Raw genomic sequence first — 7500 nt, forward strand, 5'->3', positions numbered from 1 at the left:
ACAAACAGTGAAACACACACACACAAAGATATTCATGCTTATCGGTACGCACACAACAAAACCAGTTAAAACAACTTACCTTAGAAATGTTGAATGAAAGCGACAAGACCTTCCAGGCGAAAACATCCAAAAATCCTTTGAAACTTCAGCAACTCAGTCTTTAGTTTAAAACGTAACCGGAAAACTCAACACAGTTTGCGAGGAAAACAATTGACAGTACTGTGAAGCCCCTAGACACTGGCAAAAAATACAGGCATGTGTCGCAATACTCCAACACAGTTTGCGAGGATAACAATTGACATTACTTTCAATAACTACAAGCCCCTATACACTGGCAAAGATTTAGGCGCGTGTCGCCTCTGCCACAGATAGATAAATCAAGGTTACACACTGCCCTTCCACCTTAACACACAGCACGGTGTAAGTACGCTTTAAAACTCCGCTTCTAAGTCCACTAATAAGTCCTGTCAGAGCGCTGCGGTCAACTAGAGGGCAGTGGATCGTCCAAACTGTTGAAATGACACTGAGGGGAAAAGTACTCCTCCGATACCTTGAACAGCTTTTTTCATCACATGCTGAAAGAGGTCCACTAATGGTATTGTGTGCCACTTTGCTTTCAAAGCGGAACTTCACCTTGTGAACAAAACAGGTGTGTGTGTATGTGTGTATGGGTATGTGTGTGTATGCTGTCTCACGGTGACAAAAGTTTTGAAAAGAAAGGAGGCAGACGTCTTGTGTTTATATTCTTCTCACCCCCCCTACGCACACACACAAAAAGTGGAACGAGTGACACTTGCACGCTTACAGTTTCAACACCAACACTACAAGCCAGGTAAAGGGCGGACCGAGACTGACGACACTTTGAAAAGCGTGGCCCGAGACCCATAGACGAATGATAGAAAACGGGAGAAAAGGGGGGAAGCGGGAGAGAGATAGGGGGAGAGAGGGAGAGGAAGAAACGGGGCCTATAGTTTTTGTCAACAACAAAATGTTACGGGCGGTTCTCCGGTTGGTTCCGTGGGGTGCGTGTGTGCGTGTGGGTTGACGATTCCGCCACGCGTCGGGTCGTTTTCCCGGCTCACGGCGTCGTTGCTGTTCTGTGAGTGGTCGCAGCCGTCGGCGGGGCAACTCCCACCACCATCGCCACCGCGAACTGCTGCGGCGACTTTTTAATTTGACGCGGCGCTTTTTGAAAGTGCAGTAGAAGGCGTAGCCACACGTGGGCATGTGTAAAGTCGAGCGTAGGTTTGTAATGAGGGGCGTGGGTGTGTATATCGTTTTCAGTACGATTGTCTTTTGTTCTGTGGGAAGGTCGGGTGGAAGGAAAGGATATATAGCACAGGCAGACGAGCATACAATTAAGACACCGAAGACAGAGGTTGCTTTAACTTATCTTTTATTAAAGGAAATGTAACTAAAAATAACCACTCAGGTAGCTTATCTAAATCAGAAATATTCCAAAACAGTTTAGCTAAATCTGGTAGCAACCAGAGACAACGCTATAAGTTATAATTTAGAAACAATGAACAGAACAGTACTCTAGTACAAGAAATAGCAATGCTTACATAAAACCAGAAATAGCAATTATGAATTCTAATATCTACCAGTATCAGAATCAGCTAGAAACAATAATAGAACCAGATACAATATATGTAGGTAAGACCAGAAACAATATATGCCAGAAATAGTGTTAAAAGGTAATTATTCTAGTAGCAACCAGAACTAATATGTGTATATAAATGACCCAGAAACAATATATGTATTTCTGGTGCAAACCAGAAATAGTGTGATAAGGTAATTATTCTAGTAGCAAGAAATATAACTATGAGTTCTGGTATCAACCAGAAAGCAGTATAATTAAAAGGCAATATTATTCTGGTAGCAACCAGAAAGCAGTGTAAAGAAGAAGGCAAGATTCTCCTCAGAGAGCACACGTAAAAGAAACACAAAACTGCTGCTGACGCTAGTCGCGAAACACAAGAGCACGAATTCAAAACCACAAGTCGACCGATTACAAACGTCGCGCCAAACTACACACTAGACCGGTTCACGACAACCCAATAGGAGCACCGCACAGCTCACTATCACAAATCGCATTGTCTGTTCTACTCTCTGCTCGCTCTTTTAACGACAGTGGTCACTTCCGATTCCCTGTGGCGATAGGCCAATAGGAAGGCTACCCTGTGTAAGCCAACGGGGGGTGTTCTACTTAAAATGCCTGCCCAATGAAAGGGATCGTTAAAAATGCAGAGAGCCCTGTGTTAAACACCGGAAATATTACGAGCAATTACACTAGCTAATGGGAGAAGAGGGCCCTGTCTGCATCACACACGGGATAAGGCTCATTAGATTACAAGCAGTGTCAAAGCTGATACATAATACTAGCTAAAGGGTGAAGAGGGCCCTGTCTGCAGTGCACACCGGATAAGGCTCATTAGATTACAAGCCAGTGTCAAAGCTGATACATAATAGTAGCTAAAAGGGGCCGGGAAAGTTATGGGATCTTACCACCTAGATTAGAAATGAATCCGGTCAAGAGTCTACCCTACGATAGTAAACACACTTCTTCGATCAGTTTACAACAATAAAGTCCAGTGCACAAAGACAACCAGGTATTATTTAGTCACTCATTAGGCACTGATGCATATGGTTAGAGGTTACTCTGCTGCTTCTCACCATTTTAAGTTAGGGACTTCCTAGCACAAAGGGCAATATTTGAAGGTAAACCCAATGTAACTAACACACACACACAGAGGGAATAGCTATAGACAGGGGAGGCAACTGGGTCGGGCAGGAGATAACACACACAAAGAGACGGGGTACGCCACTTGGCTACAGTTCTATCGACCTTCAGGAAATCTTGAAGAAAATAACGTGAAAAGGAGGAGTGGAGAGGAAGGACGATGGTGTGAGGAGGAGGGTAAAGAGAGAGTGTGAGGGAGGAAAAGTAGGAGGGGGGGGGGGGGGTGATTCTGGACTGCGGTCATTCAAGTTTTGTTCCATAACGAGACTGTTTTCAGTCAAGCATAGTTTCCTCGTAAGTATGTGTACCATTCGGCATTCCAGACTGAATCTCACCGCAACAATCACACAAAGACAAACTGGCACTCTATAAGAAAATGAAACCCCAGGGATTCCGAAAACTGGAGCGATGGTGAGATACTGTCAGACGTTTTCTTCCCCCCCTTCTCCCCTCCCCCCGCCCCTGCTTCGCAACTATGATCTCCACCCCCATCTTCGCCTTGTATTGCAGGACTTGATTAAAACTGTAGGAAATGATAGTTTTACTTTGAATATGATATCAAAACGGATTTCTTCTTCAAAGCTTGAAAACGATGCAACTGGGCATTTATCGTTTTCTGCTGACGAAGATAGCTGCCCTTCATGCCAACCGGCATAACGGGCAGTGAGTATGCAAGTACGTAAGTAAGCTTACTGAGAACTGATCACATCACTCCTCACGGCCCCGCCCTCTTCTTCGCTGTCGTTATTCACATCATAATATAGAATGAGCGTGCTCGACAAAGTTGTAACCAAGTGGTATTGCTTGTGTGTGTGTATTTATTGGTTGATCCGTTTGTCCTTCTTCAGTTAATCAGCCAGTCTGTCAGTCAGTCAGTCAGTCAACCTCTCGTGTCTCTCTCTCTCTCTCTCTCTCTCTCTCTCTCTCTCTCTCTCTCTCTCTCTCTCTTTCTCACTCTCTTTCTCTCTCTGGCTTTCTCTGTTTTTCTCTTTTATCTCTCCATCCCAAATATTTCCTCTCTCTCTCTCTCTCTCTCTCTCTCTCTCTCTCTCTATATATATATATATATATATCTCTCTATATATATATCTCTCTCTCTTTCTCTCTCTCCCTCTATCTCTTCTTCACTCTCTCTCTCTCTCTCTCTGTCTGTCTCTCTCTCTCTGTCCCTTTCTCTGTCTCTGTTTCTGTCTGTCTGTCTGTCTGTCTGTCTGTCTGTCTATCTGTCTGTCTGTCTGTCTCTCTGTCTGTCTGTCTCTCTCTCTCTCTCTCTCTCTCTCTCTCTCTCTCTCTCTCTCTCTCTCTCTCTCTCTCTCTCTCTCTCTCTCTCTCTCTCTCTCACGAAAACAAGCAAACAAGCGACAACCAACTAACAAAAGTTTACAAAGCAAACTTTGAGTACTTAACACAAAGGTGTTGTCTTAAGAATTTCTGCAGCATCCGCAGAAAATATCCAAGAAACAAAATCAACGATTCTTTTGTTCTCCCAACTTCTTTGTTTTACAAGTGTTTTCCTCTATTTCTGTCAGCACTTCGTTCTCTGTGTTTTTGTTTTCTTCTTCTCCCTATTCCTTCTTGTTTTGTTTTGCTTTGAATTGTTTCCCCTGACGTTATCGTAACAAGCCGTTGTATTTTGTTTTTTGTTTTGTTTTGTTCACCCCTCGAGTGTTCCTCGGGTGTGAAATCTTCGTTATTTCACCGTTCGCTACATCGCCCTCAGCTTGTTTTCTTTCACAAACTTTGTTTTGTTTCTAAACCAAGAAGTGAGAAACAAAAGAATGATCGATATAGGCCGGGAACTTAAAACTTTGAATTTTGTACGGGAAGAGATGTGCACGGCGCCCAGGCTGAGTGTCGGAGGCTTTATAAATTATTTTGATTTACTAGAATAGATACAAATTGAATAGAATACTACTGATTCAATTCAATGAAATACAATGCAATGCAATACAGTACAATACAAGACAAGACAAGACAAGACAAGACAAGACAAGACAATGCCATTCATAATCTCTATAAAGTAAAAGCAAACATTTCTGAAGCTAAAGAACGGAAAACATCCGCAGAAACGGCAGGAATTACTTTCATATGACTTGAAAACAGGATTTGTTTTTTTTACCACAAACTCCTTGCAAAAAACCCGTCTATTTCTTGCGGAATTACGCTAAAATGTCATTTTCGCGGTCCTATCTTCGTTCAATAATAAGTTCCCATAATGAATTTATGTCAAAACTTTCAAGACAAATATAACACATACATGAACTTCGACCGAGCACACGGCTGACAGACACTTGAATCATTTTGAAACTTTTCCAAACACTTGCCAAAGAAACGCTCTCATGGTGTTTTTACTTTACGAAGCAAAAACAACAAACAAAAGCTAGAGGGGAGAGGAGGTCGTGGGGGAGGGCTGGGGAGGGGGGGGGGGGATGTGGGGAAGTGGGTGGGGGGGGGGGGGTGGAATCTTCTTGAACTAAATATAAACATTCTGGCAACATTTTTGTGCCGAGTCGGGAGGTTCCAGCTTTTATCAGCCGAAGCAAGAGAAAGGCAGCAGGGCAAATAAACGAAGTGAGGTTATCTGTGACAACTGACTGACAACCACACATCGTCGCTCATCCCATCTACAAGTCTAGGTGAAACAACCTTTGCCTCTTGTTTTATGTAGTACACTTGGATGTAGTAATAAGCTTACTGTCTTGTGGTTGACACCTGGCCATGTTCCTTTCCGTATCATTTGGGCATAAGTTTAAATATGACTAAAACAACAACAACAACAACAACAACAACAATTTCGTGTTGATATCCAATTATCCAAAGTGGCAATATAATTAGGTGGATACTAGAGATTCCTTTCATGAACTGTGTGTTAATAGCAAATAAACTAAGATAAGCCACTTTGATCTGTCCAGTTGGCGGTTTCGGTATATCAAATCCGAAACCTTGCTTGATTGAATTACAATACAGGACAAGTCAGATAGTTAGGTCACGTCTTTGGTGTGCCCTGGTGTGTTTTCAGTCAGGACAATTGTGGTCAAGCAATGTCCATAACTAAAGTTAATGACTAACAGGGCTCGCCAAAGTGCGCGTCCCTGCGTCCTATACGCACTAGAAGCCGAAAACACGTACTGGAAATTTATGGAGGGGGTCCCGGGACGCACTAAACTTTAAAAGAGCGGGTCCTGAGACGCTCTAAATTTCTTGATCGTGCGAACTGTATTTACTTTTTCAGACTGCAATCGTCAATTATTGAACACAGCACACAATGCGTGACCACACTGTTTCATAAGTACACCTGGACTTTTCGGCTTTTGGAGCCTGGGAACCCTCTACAAATTGTGCAAGTGGGGGTTCATGGACTCTCTAAAATTTGAAAGTGGGGGTCCCGGGACCCTGTAGGAGGGGGTCCGTGGGGAGCCCTGGACTAAGTGACTGACAATCTGACAAAGGAAGGAATTTAAAGACCAACGAACAGGAGAATCTGGACGTAAACACTATCGATCACAACAACCACTGACATGGCTGAGCCTCGCCAAACGACTCATTTGCAATCGATGGACGTCAGGACTGAGAACGGCGAACTAACAACGTACAGCGATTTCAGTACGTACGGCATGTACAGTAATAACAGGCGCACAGTTTGTGTACAAGGACCACAACAACCACAAAGACCGGTTTAAAAGAAAAGAAGACACAGAAATAAAATGCAATATACAACTAATGAATGAATGTCAAAGAGGCCTAGCTAAATATCTATGGTGATTTATCATGTTCACCTATAACAAGTACATTATCGGTAGTGGAATATAGCAACCATTATTATGATTGTATAGAGTTGTAACACCTATATTTTACTTATCTTACCTTCTTTGTGAACGACCAGTTAGTAGTTGTACGACATTGAGTGAAAGGAACGCTCACCAACGTTCAATAATCAATACAACTAAAGCAGCAAGTCAAATAAAAAAAGAGGTGAAAAAAGAAAAGACGAAAGGTACAACTTCAAGCCATTTATAAGCGATGAAAGAATATTAGATAACTCAAGCCAAATGTCCAGAGTGATGTTAATGCTTACCAATAACAAGCACACTGCCTTCAGCCTTATACAGTAACCATAACAGTTAACACCAATTCGACCTATCTATTTGGATGTAGGTTTACGAACTTAACAAACAGGAACGAACGACTTCAATGACCAACAGCTTGACGAAATACAGATTGTATCTGTCCTCGCCTGGTCATACTTGAGTGCTTCGACAGCTTTTCTGTCGTGTGTAAAATACTCTAGAGATTCAATTAGTGCTTATAGTTTTGTCCCTCGCTTTGTTCCGCCTCAGTGTGTTCTTGAACTGATGTGGCGGGGGGTTGTTATTGATTTTAATGCGAGGGGCGTGGTGGGGTGTATGGTTGGGTGGGAAGGATGGGGGTGGGGAAGGATGGGGGTGGGGGGGGGGTGGGCATGTGTTTGTTAGTGCGTTGGTGTGTGTGTGTGTGTGTGTGTGCGTGCGTGTGTGTGTGTGTGTGGGGGGGTGATTGGGTTGTGTGTGTGTGTATGTGTGTGTGAGTGTGTGTATGTGTATGTGTATGTGTATGTGTATGTGTGTGTGTGTGTATGTATGGGTGTGTGTGTGTGTGAGTATGTGTGTGTGTATGTGTGTGTGTGTATGTGTGTGTATGTGTGTGTATGTGTGTGTGTGTATGTGTTTGTGAATGTGTGTATGTGTGTGTATGTGTGTGTGTGTTTGTGTGTGTGTGTG

General features: G+C 43.1%; 1 protein-coding gene across 2 annotated transcripts in view; it reads right to left on the minus strand.

The window, feature by feature from the left end:
• LOC138968894 (protocadherin-1-like) overlaps positions 1–833 on the minus strand; it is a 139446-nt gene extending 138613 nt beyond the window's left edge. For both annotated transcript variants that reach the window (XM_070341568.1, XM_070341565.1), the window contains exon 1: positions 80–833. The gene's annotated coding sequence lies outside the window, so the exon portion shown is untranslated. The remainder of the gene's footprint in view (positions 1–79) is intronic.
• Between the last annotated feature and the right edge of the window lie 6667 nt (positions 834–7500).

This window comes from Littorina saxatilis, linkage group LG6 (genome assembly GCF_037325665.1).
Source record: "Littorina saxatilis isolate snail1 linkage group LG6, US_GU_Lsax_2.0, whole genome shotgun sequence".
Taxonomy (NCBI): Eukaryota; Metazoa; Mollusca; class Gastropoda; order Littorinimorpha; family Littorinidae; genus Littorina; species Littorina saxatilis.